Source organism: Lampetra planeri, chromosome 45 (assembly GCF_965212315.1).
Source record: "Lampetra planeri chromosome 45, kcLamPlan1.2.h2, whole genome shotgun sequence".
In the NCBI taxonomy this organism is placed as follows: domain Eukaryota; kingdom Metazoa; phylum Chordata; class Hyperoartia; order Petromyzontiformes; family Petromyzontidae; genus Lampetra; species Lampetra planeri.
Genome location: NC_136151.1, coordinates 4,888,230 through 4,906,896, shown reverse-complemented (window position 1 = coordinate 4,906,896; position 18,667 = coordinate 4,888,230). Strand labels below are relative to the sequence as shown.

Sequence of the window (18,667 nt, the reverse complement as noted above, 5' to 3'; positions counted from 1 at the left end):
CTAAAAGGTAGAAAATTTTGGAATTTTTTTTTCACGAAAATAAATTGTCACGCACAACGAATCTGTGTGCAAAATGTCAGCTCGATTGGATCACGGGAAGTGGGTTAAAAAACGACCGGAAGATTTGCACGGTCGTAAGTGCACAAGCAAGCAAGCAAGTGAACTTAATATAAATGATTTAACAAGTAAACCCGTAAAAACAAAGTTTTTCACTATAAATCCTTTATATGCGTGGCGGCTAGAGTCCTCTCGTCCTCTAGCTTGAGATGGCTGCCACCTATGGGTCAGATGATTGCATTGCACGATAAAGCAATTGGTAATTAAATATAATATTTTTGTCCTATAAAGTGTCAAATTTTTGAAAAAATAATTTCACGAACATTAATTGTCACGCACAACGAGTCTGTGAGGAAAATGTCAACTCGATTGGATCACGGGAAGTGGGTTAAAAAACGACCGAAAGATTTACACGGTCGTAAGCAAGCAAGCACGCAAGCACGCAAGCAAGCAAGCAAGCGAACTTAATATAAAGGAATTAACAATGGATATGTATTTCCCCCTTTCGTCCTCTCTGCTTTATCAATGTTGATTCCTGTCACCAAAGTACACTAATTTCAAACTCTCTTCGATCGGCACAGTACCACCTTCGCTTCTCATCGTCAGATTCATAAACTTGACGTCTACAAAATGAACAACTTTTCCTCAGCTACCTCAGGTGGGACTCGAACCCACAATCCCTGGCTTAGGCGGCCAGTGCCTTATCCATTAGGCCACTGGGGCTACATGTGGCATGATGAAAACCTGGCTTATGTACAGACTTCTTAAATAAACTCACAATAAAAAAAGATATGTTTTCCCCTTTCGTCCCCTCTGTTTTATTCATGTTGATAATTGTTTTTTTCCTAAAAAGTGGAAAATTTGGGAATTTTTTTTACGAAAATAAATTGTCACGCACAACGAGTCTGTGTGCAAAATGTCAGCTCGATTGGATCATGGGAAGTGGATTAAAAAACGACCGAAAGATTTTCACGGTCGTAAGCGCGCAAGCAAGCAAGCAAGTGAACTTAATATAAAGGATTTAAAAAATTAACCCGTAAAAACAAAGTTTTTCACTATAAATCCTTTATATGCGTGGCGGCTAGAGTCCTCTCGTCCTCTAGCTTGAGATGACTGCCACCTATGGGTCAGATGATTGTCTGGCAGCATTAAGCAATTGGTAATTAAATATTTTTTTTTTTTTCCCTAAACAGTGTAAAATTTTGGAAAAAAAAATTCACGAAAATTAATTGTCACGCACAACGAGTCTGTGTACAAAATGTCAGCTCGATTGGATCACGGGAAGTGGGTTAAAAAACGACCGAAAGATTTGCACGGTCGTAAGCAAGCAAGCAAGCACGCAAGCACGCAAGCAAGCAAGCGAACTTAATATAAAGGATTTAATAATCACAAGTAAACCCGTAAAAACAAAGTTTTTCACTATAAATCCTTTATATGCGTGGCGGCTAGAGTCCTCTCGTCCTCTGGCTTGAGATGGCTGCCACCTATGGGTCAGATGATTGTCTGCCACCATTAAGCAATTGGTAATTAAATATTTAATTAGTTTTCCCTAAACAGTGTAAAATTTTGGATTTTTTTTTCACGAAAATTAATTGTCACACACAACGAGTCTGTGTGGAAAATGTCAGCTCGATTGGATCACGGGAAGTGGGTTAAAAAACGAGCGAAAGATTTGCACGGTCCTAAGCAAGCAAGCGAACGTAATATAAAGGATTTAAAAATATATTCGCCTGTGGAGGACGCGGGGATCGATCCCGCGACCTTTGGCATGGGAAGCGAGGGCGCTACCAACTGCGCTACTCCGCCACGGCCTGTGGAGGGGTTACGCTCTGGGCTCTTACACTCTGACGTTCAGCCAAAGCCATGAATGCGTTCTATTTGAATATATGTAAAATAATTTTTTTTTGCCTAAAAAGTGTACAATTTTGGGAATTTTTTTTCACGAACAATAATTGTCTGGCACAACGAGTCTGTGTGGAAAATGTCAGCTCGATTGGATCACGGGAAGTGGGTTAAAAAACGACCGAAAGATTTGCACGGTTCTAAGCAAGCAAGCAAGCACGCAAGCAAGCAAGCAAGCACGCGAACTTAATGTAAAGGATTTAAAAATGGATATGTATTTCCCCCTTTCGTCCTCTCTGCTTTATCAATGTTGATTCCTGTCACCAAAGTACACTGATTTCAAACTCTCTTCGATCGGCACAGTACCACCTTCGCTTCTCATCGTCAGATTCATAAACTTGACGTCTACAAAATGAACAACTTTTTCTCAGCTACCCCAGGTGGGACTCGAACCCACAATCCCTGGCTTAGGAGGCCAGTGCCTTATCCATTAGGCCACTGGGGCTACATGTGGCATGATGAAAACCTGGCTTATGTACAGACTTCTTAAATAAACTCACAATAAAAAAAGATATGTTTTCCCCTTTCGTCCCCTCTGTTTTATTCATGTTGATAATTGTTTTTTTCCTAAAAAGTGGAAAATTTGGGGAATTTTTTTTACGAAAATAGATTGTCTCGCACAACGAGTCTGTGTGCAAAATGTCAGCTCGATTGGATCACGGGAAGTGGGTTAAAAAACGACCGAAAGATTTTCACGGTCGTAAGCGCGCAAGCAAGCAAGCAAGTGAACTTAATATAAACGAATTAATAAGTATAACCCGTAAAAGCAAAGTTTTTCACTATAAATCCTTTATATGCGTGGCAGCGAACTTAATATAAAGGATTTAAAAATATATTCGCCTGTGGAGGACGCGGGGATGGATCCCGCGACCTTTGGCATGGGAAGCGAGGGCGCTACCAACTGCGCTACTCCGCCACGGCCTGTGGAGGGGTTACGCTCTGGGCTCTTACACTCTGACGTTCAGCCAAAGCCATGAATGCGTTCTATTTGAATATATGTAAAATAATTTTTTTTTGCCTAAAAAGTGTACAATTTTGGGAATTTTTTTTCACGAACAATAATTGTCTGGCACAACGAGTCTGTGTGGAAAATGTCAGCTCGATTGGATCACGGGAAGTGGGTTAAAAAACGACCGAAAGATTTGCACGGTTCTAAGCAAGCAAGCAAGCACGCAAGCAAGCAAGCAAGCACGCGAACTTAATATAAAGGATTTAAAAATGGATATGTATTTCCCCCTTTCGTCCTCTCTGCTTTATCAATGTTGATTCCTGTCACCAAAGTACACTGATTTCAAACTCTCTTCGATCGGCACAGTACCACCTTCGCTTCTCATCGTCAGATTCATAAACTTGACGTCTACAAAATGAACAACTTTTTCTCAGCTACCCCAGGTGGGACTCGAACCCACAATCCCTGGCTTAGGAGGCCAGTGCCTTATCCATTAGGCCACTGGGGCTACATGTGGCATGATGAAAACCTGGCTTATGTACAGACTTCTTAAATAAACTCACAATAAAAAAAGATATGTTTTCCCCTTTCGTCCCCTCTGTTTTATTCATGTTGATAATTGTTTTTTTCCTAAAAAGTGGAAAATTTGGGGAATTTTTTTTACGAAAATAGATTGTCTCGCACAACGAGTCTGTGTGCAAAATGTCAGCTCGATTGGATCACGGGAAGTGGGTTAAAAAACGACCGAAAGATTTTCACGGTCGTAAGCGCGCAAGCAAGCAAGCAAGTGAACTTAATATAAACGAATTAATAAGTATAACCCGTAAAAGCAAAGTTTTTCACTATAAATCCTTTATATGCGTGGCAGCGAACTTAATATAAAGGATTTAAAAATATATTCGCCTGTGGAGGACGCGGGGATGGATCCCGCGACCTTTGGCATGGGAAGCGAGGGCGCTACCAACTGCGCTACTCCGCCACGGCCTGTGGAGGGGTTACGCTCTGGGCTCTTACACTGTGACGTTCAGCCAAAGCCATGAATGAGTTATATTTGAATATATATAAAATATTTTTTTTTTGCCTAAAAAGTGTAAAATTTTGGGAATTTTTTTCACGAACATTAATTGTCTCGCACAAGGAGTCTGTGTGGAAAATGTCAGCTCTATTGGATCACGGGAAGTGGGTTAAAAAACGACCGAAATATTTGCACGGTCGTAAGCAAGCAAGCACGCAAGCAAGCAAGCAAGCGAACTTAATATAAAGGATTTAAAAAGGCAGCGCCAACCGACTCGCCCTCGCCTTAAATGGACTCGCTCCTCCCTACATTCATGACCTCCTTCAGCCACCAATATTTCATCAAGATCGTGAAGATCCTCAGCTTGTGCATTGCTCACTGTCCCACGGTCTCTAGGCTACACACGTGGGGGGTGACGGTGCCTTGGCAATCGCGGCACCTAAACTCTGGAACTCGTTGCCCTTCGAGGTCAAGGGGACTTCCGAGACACTGCTCATCTTCACATTTCGACTAAAGTCGTATCAGCCTATGGCACCCCCCAACAATCACAGCCTGCGGCGGCCCCAAACTGGTCAAGAAAATCCTTACAATCCACTCGCACAGCGTGCGGTGGTCCTTCATCCAGCAGTGGATTTAAGCACCAAAAAACTACAATACTAATGTAATTAGCACCGTGTGTATATGTCCGTACGTAATAGATGTGTGTGTAGTGCACGTGTATTTTGCCGTCAAAAGTATTATTGTAGAGTCCTGTAAAGAGAACACGAACGGCTTTGCTGTACTTGAAGACTTTCAATAAGTCGAATAAGAGCGGCTTTACACGGCTTTCACTTAAAACTTTCACTTTCCATACCTTTTTTGTCCCGCGATGTAACTTTCATGTGAATGAATGAAAATTTATTTTAACTTTAGTTGTGATATTTATTGATCAATGAAATAACTGTTAGGATGATTTGGCACTTGCGCTATAAAATTATAAAAATAACCTATGTAATTTTGCCTCAAATATAAATCGGCGCTTTAAAAGTTGTAGATGTTTTTGAAAATTGAGAAAAAATGTAAAGGCAAAAAATTATTGTAATTTAGAAGAAATACATACTCGGTTGTTGGGTTTCTTTTATATTAATCTTTTGGCAAGTTTACGCGTTAGTGACAGAATGACAGACAGAATGACACACAGAACTGTGTGTTTGTTATATTATTTTACTTTCATAGTGTAAAAAGTCAGCACTGTACATGAGTGCTGTACTTTTTTTAGTATTCAAATGCACTGCTGGATGAAGGGCCACCGCAGGCTGTGCGTTTGTCGTGGTTGGAGGCGTGACGTCATTACACATAAACGCGGCTGAGGTGTTGTGAAAGAGAGCTGACGTCACCGCCCATACCTGCGTGATTGGGAGCGTACATGTTTGTGAGGGCACACCTCTGGTTGGCTGCTTGCTCGCGGTCACGTGACGCACTTCAACCAATCCGTGCCGCGTTAATCACACAATGACAGAATGACAGAATGACAGACCTGGGTGTTTTTAAAAATATTTATTATTAATTTACCATTACTGAATTATTATTAAATCAGTAATAATACATTATTATAATTTTTAAATGTTGTGATTATATTATAGCATTAAATTATTCTGACACAGCAATTAAATAAATATTTATTTATATTTAAGTGGCAGTATGTAACTGTTATTTAATTATTATTAAGGTATTAATAGATACAATTATTATAAAAAAAATCGCCAGATCATTCTTTAATTATTATTAATATTCTTAGGTTTTTTCGGTAAAGTCACGTAGGTAAAACATAAAAAAAGTAATAAAAGTACTTTTATTAATTTTAATGTTTTACCTACGTGACTTTACCGAAAAACCTAAGAATATGAATCCTTGCAGTCACGAAAGCTTCAAATCTAGAATTATTATTAAATTCGAATTAAACTTTCTTTTCATAATTGTTAATACTTAATTCTTATGATTATAAAATTATATGTATTAAAATATTATTACTTGCCAGTCACGCCAGTTGGTTCAGAGCACGGGGTCGGTAACCTGCGGCTCCGGAGCGGCGTGCAGCTCTTTGAGGGACGGCTGCTTCGTGAGTCGTTTTTATTTATCAAGGACCACCACCACCGTCTCTCATACTCACACCACGTTCTTATTTATTAAGGACCACTACCACCACGTTGCTTTGCGACTCCAGAAATAATTCATTGACTGTTTTTTATTGAAATTACCGAATTGTTAAAAACTGAGAAAAAAGTATCTTCTTGTTATTTTCGATGGCAATCCCCCTGGTTTGGGGAAATCATTTTTTTTAACTTTGAATACGAACTTACAGCTATGTGAGTCAGGAAAGGATGCAGGACGGATAATTGACGTGGAAAAGACAAAGACGATGATGTTCGGAGGGGAAGGCATTGAGCAAGAAGTAGTAAAGAAAGCAGAAAGATTGCTAAAGTAAATTAATTTGTATACTTGGGCAGTCTACTGCCATGGGACAATGACTGCACGAAACACGTAATAAGAGCAAGGATGATTCGAAGCTTTCCTGACTGCGAAAGAAGTTACACACATGTACACAGAGACCCACAGACACTCGGATCAACAGAGACTGACGCATACACAGACATCAGGAGCCTCGTGCTCCTGGTAGGGTCGCCACCCATGGGCGGCAAGGTCAAAGGTCAAAGGGGGAGGTTCCAGACTGAAAGCGATCCAAGAAGTTCTCAACAGCTGTGAAATCCTCCTCTACGGGGAGGATTTCCACGCAACTGACACTTAGCTTCTAATTTAGCAACCTTTGGAAGAACGCAATCAACCAGGCTATGCGTTAACCCTGTGCTAACCGACTCTCTGTGTTGCATTGCATTATACTTCCTAATTTTACTAAATTTGCTTTCCAGCGTGCTTGTTCCGTGCTTGCTTATAAGTCCATTCTCTCCTCCGGTCGCTATGGGCAGGAATTCCAACGCTCCATGCTTGTTTGTTTAGAAGTCCAGTGTCCAACTCGTCCGTCCGCTATGGGCAGGAATTCCACACAACTCCCCCTCTGCCCCCCCCCCCTCTCTCTCTATTTAAGGCCTCGACACAGAGACGTTGTCTTTCTGTGTGCCAATGTGTGTGTCTCTCTCTGTTTGTCTCTGTGTGAGTCTATCTCTGCTTGTGTGTCTCTGTGTGAGTCTCTCTGCTTGTGTGTCTGTGTGTCTCCGTGTCTATATTTTATCTCTCTCTCAAATTTAGCAACCTTTGGAATAACGTAATCAACCAGGTGGGGTGTTGACTGTTGTGTTGGCTGACTCTCTGTGTTCTATTGCATTATATTTCCAAGTTTAATATGTTTTTTCTCATTCATTTGTACCTGATGATGGTTGCTTGTGTTGCAATCGAAACGTCGTATTCTAATATTATTTAATTTAATTTCTTTCTACGTGACTTTACCGAAAGAACTAAAGAGTAAGAGCAAAGATCGCAAAGGCAAAAGGAGGAACGGCAGGATTCAATAATATTTGAAAAAGCAAGCAAATCAGCTACGAGACCAAACTGAACATCTTAAGAACATGCGTGTTCAGTACAGCTTTTTATTCCTGTGAGACTTGGACTTAAAACAAGACTGACAGAGATAATATATTGTCACTCGAAATGTGTTGCCACAGAAAAGAAACTACATCTAAGCTGGACCCAAGAGTGACCAAAGTAGAAGTAAACATAAACTATTTTTTACATTTTACCAGGTAAGGTCCACTGATCTATATAGCGCTTTTTCAAAAGCGACCTGGCCACAAATGATAGCTCAACGAAGTGGCTTATCATATTAAAATGTATGACAACCAAATGCTCGAGATGAATGTTTCTAAATGTGGGGAGAAAAAGCAGAGGACTCAGAGACAAAGCTACGGGACCACGGGTAGAACATGCAAGCTCCAAATATGCAGGTGCCAGGGTATGGATTGAACCCACGGACTCTGCATATGAGGCGAGGCAGATAACATCTCGCCACCTGATATAGGCGGTAATGAAAAGGAAAATGGTTCTATCTACAGTCTACACACACATGTAGGATGGGCAACAACAGGAAAAATAACACATTCCTGCGGAGGGAGCTGGTAGGAACGTTGGGTTGCTCGGTCAATGGCCAGGGTCAATGGCGGCGTGGTGTATTCCGCAAATATGGCCGACTGTGAGGGTGGGCACAAGCCGGCGTGAGTGTTGCAGAGAGAGTTTTAGAAGGGCACCACGGGGTGACCAGCCCCTCCCCACCCGGCCCCACCCCTCCCACCCCCCACCCAGCCCCACCCTTCCCATCCAGCCCCTCCCCACCCTCCCCTTCCCACCAGACCCTCCCCACCCTCCTCACCCAGCCCCTCCCCACCCTCCCCTCTCCACCCAGCCCCACCCCTCCCATTTTTGGATGCACGACGGACGGATGGACAAAATAATCCCCTGTGAGCTGGTATAACCAGGAGTTTCCTACCAGTAAAAGTGTTGTTCGTAACAATGCAAGAAACCGTGAAGAGAGGAAGACATCGCAGATAATGGCTTGATAACATAAGAAGAGATTGGTGCCAGACAGATGCGGCACTACTTGAGCATATTGTGACTACAAGCCAGAGAGAGGACAGTGGAAATAAATCAAGAAATGGGCAGTGGACACGTACTACGGGCTATATGCGCAGACAATATACACAATACTATGATACAAAATGCTATAACCTACACAATACAAAATCTACATTACACTACACCACTATACACTATACTATACACAATACAATACTATACACTAAACTGTACAATCTTACCTATTAAGGGTATTTTTGTCTGTCTCTCTGTCTGTCTGTCTATTTGTGCATGGCTATCCTTGCAACGCTATTAACTGACACAATGTTGGGTTTACGTTTTAACAAAGTACACATATACAACACACTAAGCCCATTGACGAAAACGCGCCATTTGTTTTTGCCCTTGGTCAAATGTAAACTAAGAAAAGCACACTTTTTAACTATTTACCCTGATCGCGTGCCAAAGCATGCATCTGCACATGCGCGGAAAGGCTGACTCACGGTTGCACACTAGCTTGCTGAGGGGCGACAGGAGAGAGCTTCTCCTTCGCGTAAAAAATAAAAAAAATCAAGCATAGTTACTGCTGCACAAGCACACGCTGATGTAAATCCTGAACAGTGTGATGTACTCTTCTCCCCCCCCCACCCAAGGTCTGCAAGTTACTATTATACAGTCAGTAGATACTACTGTAGAGCCAGATACTACTTATAGAGTCACTAGATACTACTGACTCTATTGTATGCGCAGTGTTGTGGATTCTGGAGACGTCGGCGACGGATCTTGCAGGCAACACTTTTTATTTAACACAATACTTGGCAGTACAACCCGGCACACTCAGGGCAGCGGCCCTTCTAATACCACTGCCTGAGGAGATACTGCCTCCGGGTAAACGTGCCCTAATACGGGACTACAACTCTGGGTCCTCCGGCTATGGGTGCCTCAGGGAGGCTATTCTAACCCGACCTCGCCAGGGTGCGGGTTCCGACCACTGGCCCACTCGGACCCGGCCCTCACAAGGACGTCGGGCCGGGGGTTCCCAGGGTCTCACCACTGAGTCACACAGAGTCCCGGCCCTGACAAGGGCAGAGGAGCGAGGGGTTTTTAGGGTCTTATCTAGCTGGTCTTTTTGCTTTTGTATTGGACTGGCCGCGGATCCTTCCAGGGTCCGGCTTTTAGACACAGTCTGGGTACATCAGCCCTGACTCCGCTTACCTTCCCGAAGGTTCCATTGGGAGGGGTCCCGGGGGATCCTAGACCACCCACAGCCCCCTCCTACTCTGGGGCTAGGGATATAGCGATTGCCCCTGCTGGACTGTGTCTGCCCCTACAGGTACGCAGTCCATTTACATCGCTACATCTGTAGGGTGTGTAGGTATATATGCCTACAAAACAAAAATGTCTAGGGGGCAGGGGGTTGACAATTTTTCGATACCTTTTAGATCAACTATTTACCCCCAACTTTCTATTTTTATTTTTTATTCAGGACTTCTGCAAGCCTCTTCTAAGTTTGTTGACGGACAAATGGACAAATGGAAAGCCGGGCTTTCACAATAGCTTAGTATTTGTGTATGTATATGTTATGTTTTTTAAAGAGTAGACAAGTTTTGAAATATATATTTTTCCGCCGGGCATAGCCGGGCACTTCCTGCTTGTACACTATAAAATACACTACTATGATGTGCACAATGTGCAGTGGACGCCTACTACTGGATATCTGCCCATTGATGGGGATGATGATGTGGTATCAGCGTGACATCATGAGGAAATTAATATTTTCGGATCTCTGGTACAGCGTTGCAATCGTTGGTGCTCGGTAATGGTCTATGGAGGCTGATACAACATAACTACTCCTGGATCCCTTTAAGTGATCTTATCTAAGACAATGAGGCAGCACTTCCAAACGCACCCACCTGCAGAGTGTTGCCTGATGAGGCTGGTTGAAATTACCAGTGAAACTTTCGATTTAAAGCTTTTGTGACTGCAGGGATTCATCTCCTTGGTTCTTTCGGTAAAGTCACGTAGAAGGGAAATAATAAAACAATAAAAATAAAACATAATAAAATAATTCTCACGACGTTTCGGCCACAACGCAAGCAGCCGTCCTCAGGTGAAGAACAGGTCTGTCGGAAAGACAGCGTCTGAATGAGCACCACCAGGCTTGGAAGCGTATATTTAAGCTGGGTTGGAGGGTGGAAGGGCGCCTTGACAAAGGCATTTGCATATTAAGAGGAATTTAGCATATTTATGGGAAATGCAGATATGGGATTAGTCACTACTTGTGGAATGCGTAGGAGGTGGGGGGGGGTTCAAAGTCATATTATGCCCGTGCATTATGCAGTATGCAGGATAAGCAGCATCAAAGGGAGGGAGTAGGGTTAGCAGTAATAGAGGGAAGGAATTTTAATAGAAAGGAGCTGCAGCAGCTAAACCACCACGTAAAAAATTAAAATATAAACTACATCAGTATCATCTTCTTGGTTTTTTCGGTAAAGTCACGTAGAAGGGAAGTAATAAAATAATTAAAAAAAAACATAATAAAATGAAACAATTCTCACGACGTTTCGGCCACAACGCAAGCAGCCGTCCTCAGGTGAAGAATGAGACAATGAGACAATCCAATATGCTCGGTTGATGTAAGAGAATAAAGTTTAGATGGAAGCATATTATATAACTTTTACGACGTAGAATTGTAATGTATTACTTGCTGTTAGTAACTCAGCTTATTGTAGAGTATAGTAAGTATACTGATGGTGCTATGCAGTTTATATTTTAGTTTTTTGTATGTAGTTTATACTTTAGTTTTCTACGGTGTTGTTTAGTAACTGCAGCTACATATCATTGGCATTCCTTTCCTTTGTTAATGCTAATCCCTGCACCCCCCCTTGGTGCTCTTGATCCTGCATAGTGCGTGGGCATGGTATGACTTTGAAGCCCCCCCGCCCCCTGCGCATTTCCCATGTATATGCTAAATTCCTCTTGATATGCACATTCTTTTTGTTAAGGCGCTCTTCTCCCACCCCCAACCCAGCTTATATGTAAGCTCCCAGCTTGGATTGTCTCATTCTTCACCTGAGGACGGCTGCTTGCGTTGTGGCCGAAACGTCGTGAGAATTGTTTCATTATATTATTTTTTATTTTTATTATTTTACTACTTCCCTTCTACGTGACTTTACCGAAAAAACCAAGAAGATGAATCCCTGCAGTCACGAAAGCTTTACATCGAAATTTACATCAGTATCATCAATATACTAAATATACTCTCTCGGTTGAAATTGTCTCTGTGTTTGTATATGTGGATCGCCTCATGCACGAATCTCTCATGGTAGCCAGATGGCTTGCAGAGAACCTCTGTCTTGGAGAAGTCAATGTCATGTGAGCCCACTTAATTGTAACAGTGATCTGCCACGGCTGAGGTGTTTGTCCTACCGTGTTTCAGGTCTGCTTTATGTTCACGGATGCGGTCTGAGACATGTCGTTTGGTTTCTCCAATGTAACTGCTACCACAGAGGCAGCTTAGTTTGTAGACGAAACGTCGTGAGAATTATTTAATTATGTTTTATTTTTATCATTTTATTATTTCCCTTCTACGTGACTTTACCGAAAGAACCAAGAAAATGAGTACCAGTGAAACGTTGTACTCGAATTGTAAATGTTGCTGGATTTTTCTCCAACACACCGGCTAGTGCTAAACTAGTAACGAATTGGCATGTTTTGTTTACGTGACAAACCTTATGAATTGGATTTGTCGGGGTGGTGGCGCATTTAACGACACATTTATATTTACACTATGAGATCTCTTTTACCAGTGGCAAAATATAATGGTAGGTTTTTACCCTTTTAACTGGTACAAAACTGACACCTTTATTCAAGGCATCATGTTTGCAATGACCAGTTAAAAGGGTAAAAACCTACCATTATATTTTGCCACTGGTAAAAGAGATCTCATAGTGTAAATGTTTACCCCGAACTCTCAATACTCTGATATTGCACTGTTTTTGAGTTGTACGCCTTCTGGTGTCATCTGGCCCTACACCAATGGGGACTAGGCTCTAAAGAAAGCCGTCTCGGGTGTGGGCCAATCAACTTCAAGGACAGTGCATATTATTATCCTTATCAGAGTTGCTTCTTTTTGTTTGCTTTATTGACTACTTGTGTTGTGGTCATTGCAAACATGATGCCTTGAATAAAGGTTTCAATATTTTACTAGGTTATTTAATTTTCGTGTGCCTGTATACTCCTCTCTATGTGTGCCGTTGTGATGTCTGTCTGCTTGTATGTCGGTCTATAGTTTTATAGTTAGATTTTTGTTGCTATTTCTTTTATGCCTGATGATGATTGCTTGTGTTGCAATCGAAACGTCGTAATGTGTTGTTTTATTTTGATTTATTATTTTATTTTTAGACGTGACTTAACCGAAAAGAACCAAAGAATAATTCCTGCAGTCACGAAAGCTCCCAAATTAAGATTGAATAAAGGTGTCAGTTTTGTACCAGTTAGAAGGGTAAAAACCTACCATTACATTTATATTTACCCGATCTTCCTAAAAAACTTCTGTAATGGAAAACATTGGTCGTGAAAACCTCCTACGTGTTAAACAGAGTGAAGTAATGTTCGCCCAAGTGACGGTCGCACCAATAATTTTAATTATCAGGCAAGGATTTTTAGAAAATCTTTCACATACCCAAACTCTATACAATGTGTTTGTGTGTGTTTTCTCTCATCAATTCACTACACCTGAGCACTCCGTTTAATCGCAGGTGACTGCTGGATTCAAACCCAGGATCTCAGAATAGGTTGCTTTTTTTTGGCTGTGATTATGATCTTAAAACGTGTTTTGGGACTGGTCAAAGCCGACCATGTAACGTATCTCACGGTGCATCGAGACAGCAACGTGCGACACGAATCTCGTGTCTGTCACCTTGACCACCATTCCACGGAGTGTCTTGTGAGGTTTGTAACCATCAATAAAACTGTGTGGCCTTAAAAAAGACGACTTTCATCAACCCCTATGTATTTATTAAAATAATAAATTGAGAACCAAGGGGGTCCGGGCTGCTGTTAAAGGTTAAGAACCCCTGGTCTACACTGAACTCAGCATAGTCATCAATGCCACTGTGGCCTTAAACAAAAATAATATATTTAAATATACAATATCTGACGTTTGGGCAATGGCCCTCTTCCTTCTCCTTCTTCTTAGAGCGTGTGCTAGGATGAAGAAGTGCCACTGACCAAAACCTCGCAGAATATATTGGATTTTTAAGGGAACGTATCTATGTTGTATGTTGTCAATGTAGTATAGTGGTGTCGTATATAGTAGTTTAGTGGAGTCGTATATAGCATGTGGATTGTAGTGTATAGTACACTAGTAGATAATAGAGGGTTTTTTCGGGTTAGATCGCTTATATATATAAATGTGTCGCTAAAACCCGCCACCACCCGACACAGCCAACTAGTAAGGGTTGTCACGTATACAGAACATGCCAATTCGTCACTAATACAGCACACCGGTGTGTTGGAGAGCGAAGGCACACCATTTACAATCTGAGTACGACGTTTCGCCATTAATTACAACTAGCTTCATCAGGATACAGCCATATTTGTGGAGAAGTCTAACTGTTTCGTTCCTTATATAGGAGGCATGGATGTGGTGATCACGCTTCTGCGCTCTTGCACAAAGTGGGGGGGGGGGGGGGGGGAGTCGAGAATACTGAGTCAACGTACATTATGCATGTGCATTATGCGAGCCCTTTGATCTTGTCCTTCCTGTCTATTGTGTGTATTAAAATAGCCCTATTGTAGTATACTGCCCTTTGTAGGCATGCATTTAATTAACGTGTTATTGAATGATTCGCTTCCACGCAGCACGAAGGCGGAAGCTATTCGAACGGTAAATTTTTTGTTTTTCCAATTTAGATAGATTATCTAATTAGTCTTGGCCAGTAGTAGCTAATTTTGCACAGAACATCAATATTATCAAAATAAATTGAGTCTCCTAAATTGAGTCTCCTTGTTGGCACGTGTGTTCTGCTACTGCTGACAGTTGTATTTGGGATAATTTTATTTTTCTCTTATGTTCTTTTAGTCTCGTTCTGATCATTCGTCCTGTTTGACCAACATAACATTTTCCACACGTGCAGTTAATCCTGTACACACCTTCTGTTAATAGCTTCGGTAATACATATTTTGTACCAGATATTAATTTCTGTACTCTTTGGTTCTTTCGGTAAAGTCATGTAGGTAAAAAATAAAACAAAATAAAGATAATTATTGTTTTAATTTTGTATTATCTTAGATTCTTGCTGTCACGAAAGCTTCAAATCAAGATTAATTTCTGTATTTTATGCACCGTGCCAAATCTGACTATGATGTTATGTTTTTTCAAACTTCTCGCTAGTTTATCAGTTACTCCCGCAATGTACGGTATTTTGAGCGTTTTTATTACTTGGGCAGTTTCAATACTCGTGTTATTTGATTTGATTTTGACATTCAATGCCCTGTTGATTTGTGCATCAGCGTAACCGTTCATTTGCAGCGCTTCTTTAACATGTAAAATTTCACTTCTCAGACTGTCACATTCTGACACTTTCTTAGCTTGATGAATGAGCGTCTTGATAAGAGCAGATTTTTGTGCGGGGTGATGGTGTGACTCTGCACAGAGATAGGCGTCAGTATGCGTTTTCTTTCAGTAAACGACACATTTATATATTTACGCGATCTAACCGAAAAAACCCTCTATTATGGATGATGTTGGTTACGAAAGCCTACGTGTTAAACAGTAGTGATTTGTAAAGTAGTGTATACTATGTGGTGTTTGGTGTGTAGTAGTGTATAGTGTGTGGTGTGCAGTAGTGTATAGTGTAGTGTAAAGTATAGTGCAATGGTTCTTAACCGAGGGTGCACGCACCCCTGGGGGTGCGAGATGCCTTTTCTTGGGGTACGAGATATGGCAATTTTATTTAGAAGGTAAATGCATTATATAGTTATGATATATATTAGGTTTGAAGAACGGATCTACATCAACGATTTTGACAAAGGGTGCGATAACATAGCGACAACCAAAGGGGTGCAGGCAGCAGGATTTAAGGTTAAGAACCACTGGTATAGTGTGTAGTAGTGTAGTTGATAGTATAGTGTGTAGTCGTGTATTTTATAGTATAGTGTTTAGTGTGTAGTCGTGTAGTGTACAGTTGTATGCTTGTATGGTGAACTTATTTCGCACCGTACGTAGCCAACCGTGCTAATTTGAGGTGCAGAACACGGTTATTGATGAATGTGTGTTTTGTTAGTTATACCTGTGTACCACTGCCAACGAAGCATCATCAAATAATGTCCTTATCTCAACCAGAAGGGAGCAATTACTACCCCAGCTACATTGTCGATGTTCCACTAATAGCGGTCAAACCACTACTTTGCAATGTTCAGAGCTGGACTTTGGCTAAATGAATCGCAGATCCAAGCTCAGAACGCGTTTCTGTTCATTCACAGGAAAACCGCGTTTAATCACAGACGACTGCTTGCATTCGAAAGCCCGCATCTCAGGATGTGTTATTTTCACGATTGTGATCATGTTCTTACAAAGTCCATTGTTGGCACTGGTTAAAGCCAACGACATGGATCTAAAGGTACGTCTAGAAAGGTATGTGTGATACGGGGCTTGTTTTTAACCATCTGAGCACATTCCATGGGGTGCCTCGTGAGGTTTGTGACCCCGTGTAAAGTAATTTTACATCCTTGTTTTTTCTTGTCTCCGAGCCCTGATAAAAATATCACCACTCACCATCTACACACTACTCACAATCCACACACTGCTCACCATCCACACACTACTCACCATCCGATAAGCACACACTACTCACCACTCACCATGCACACACACTACTCACTATACATTCACAAACACAATCTTCACGTCACACATTTCGGAACACACATATAGAGTGTTTGGCTGCTATAAATATCCAAATGATAAGCCACATTTTTGAGCTATAATTTTTGATAGCCAGGTGGCTTCTGAAAAATAGCTTAATATTTCAGTGAGCTTTACCTGGTAAAATAGAAAAAGTTTCATTGTTTTGTTCTTAACAGAATATCTCTGAGCGACAGTGAGCGACTGAATCTGAGTTAATGTCACGGGACCACGGGGCAGCTCCAAGTGACGGAGTAGATGGTGAGTTGAGTTGCTGCATCGGCGTGGCCACGTTTAAACTAAAAACGATCCGAAAAACATTTTTTTTTATTTCACCCTTTGAGTTATATAGCTCTTTCTCAAAAGTGACCTAGCTATGAGAAATTATAACTTAACGAAGTGGCCTTTCATCGTGTGGACATTTATAGCAGCCAAATATTCTACACACATGATTATAAATGTTGAAGGAAAACTGGAGGACCCAGAGAAAAATCCACGTGACCATGGGGAGAACATGCAAACTCCAATATACAGGCGTCAGGGTCAGGATCGATCCCACGACCTCCTGCATACGGGTGGAGGTAATTAAGATCTTAAATCTACCATGGCACCCTTATCTTATCTGCCCACCTGCTTGCCCACCCACATAATCTAATATAGTGACGTAAATGGAGTCACTATTGCGTTTTAACGCCAGCTACCGAGAGAAGAGTGCAACTGTGCGTGTTAGAGCCGCTCTCTGGCACCAGAGTAGGTATGGCATGGAAGCAGGCCCTAGGGGGCATCGGTTTGGTGATGGTCAGAGGGAGGGAAAGTGAGGACGTGACAGTCTTGGTGAACCCGAGAGGGCATGTGACTGGGACCGTAGTAGCGAGAGGGCCCAAAGCGGGTTTGAGGGACACGTGATGAGGGGCTGAGAACCTTCTGGTGAGATCCAGAAGGGGGCGTAGCCGAGGGCGGAGCGAGGCCACGTTCCGGAGCATAAAGCAGAGGTCCTGAGAGCAATCTTGGCTGTCTGTAGGAATGGAACCCGTCGGTGCTACGTCTCTTCGATCCGCGGTCTTTGGTATTCGGTCTTTACACTCCGCATCGTGATTCAGGCATTGTGTTACTAACTGGACTGGTTATGTAGTTACCCAATTGTGGTCTACTTAACCGGTGGAAGGGCTTAGGGCAGTACAACGTGGATGCATTGTCTTGGTTGCCTCAGAAAGAATGGTGTTCATGTGTGTCGGGTGCGGGGTGGTGTAAACTCCCTGCAGCTGGGTTGCCAGAGGTTGTAGCTGCACTAAATGATGCAGAACCAGCCAGGGTGGTTACACCTATGGATAGCACTTTGGGGCTCATGCTTGCGGAATGGGGGCAACTGCAAATGGAAGACAGCTCTTTGTTAACTTTGCAGCACTGCACGAAAACAAATCGCGACAACCCTACCTCTACGGGAGTCTCGCAGTTTGTTCTCCATGAAGGTCTATTGATGAAACGGGACGAGGTCTCTCAGCATCGAAGCCTAGTGGTCCCCACTGCCCGATGGGGTAAGCTAACGTGGGTGGTACATGACAATAAGTTACTGCACCTCGGGCATCTGAAAAGGCTGTTCACCCTGCAACGGGACTTTTATTGGCTGGAAATGTCTTCCGATGTTCACCATTTAGTCATGGGTTGCACGAAAGCCTGCGGTGAAAAAGTCTCAGCCCCCGTTGCATTCCATCACAGTGTCCCAAATCAATTAATTAGTTGCGCTCAACATCCTGGGACCTTCTCCACGTACTAAAAATTGGCACAAGTTCCTTCTGGTCGGGGTGGAGTATTTTACCCAGTGGCCAATGGCTTGGCTATTGGCTGGCCAAACAGCTGCATTCATTGCATGAAGTGTGTGATACACTGGGTACGTAAAGATTAGAACTTCATCATACCATCCTCAAACGGATGGGATGGGGGGACACTTGCACAGGACTATAACATATATGCTCTGTCAAGTGGTTAACGAGGCACAAACAGATTGGGGATTTTATCCTCTTTTTTCGAATTGAGTACGACCTCGGGTAAGAAAAGTCAACCATACCCATACCTTGGCAGGTTACGCTCGGTCGTGTGTCTGAAGCGCGCAAAGCAGCTAGGGAAAATACTGCCAGAGCGCAAGCCACTAATGAAAATAACACAGGACAGCGTGAGCACGTGCTTCAATGGACATTTGGGAACAGAGCATGGTTATATTGCCTACAGGTGCTGCCACGTACGTTCCCCAAACTACACCGGCCATGGCGTGGTCCTG

General features: G+C 42.3%; 3 non-coding genes across 3 annotated transcripts; all 3 read right to left on the bottom strand.

Annotated features, from left to right (window-relative positions):
* Nucleotides 1–707: 707 nt before the first annotated feature.
* On the bottom strand, nucleotides 708–780 carry TRNAR-CCU (transfer RNA arginine (anticodon CCU)). Its single transcript has one exon. It is a non-coding gene; the product is annotated as a tRNA-Arg (tRNA).
* A 1,551-nt stretch (nucleotides 781–2,331) lies between these two features.
* TRNAR-CCU (transfer RNA arginine (anticodon CCU)) lies at nucleotides 2,332–2,404 on the bottom strand. The gene has a single exon. It is a non-coding gene; the product is annotated as a tRNA-Arg (tRNA).
* Nucleotides 2,405–3,343: 939 nt separating this feature from the next.
* On the bottom strand, nucleotides 3,344–3,416 carry TRNAR-CCU (transfer RNA arginine (anticodon CCU)). Its single transcript has one exon. It is a non-coding gene; the product is annotated as a tRNA-Arg (tRNA).
* Between the last annotated feature and the right edge of the window lie 15,251 nt (nucleotides 3,417–18,667).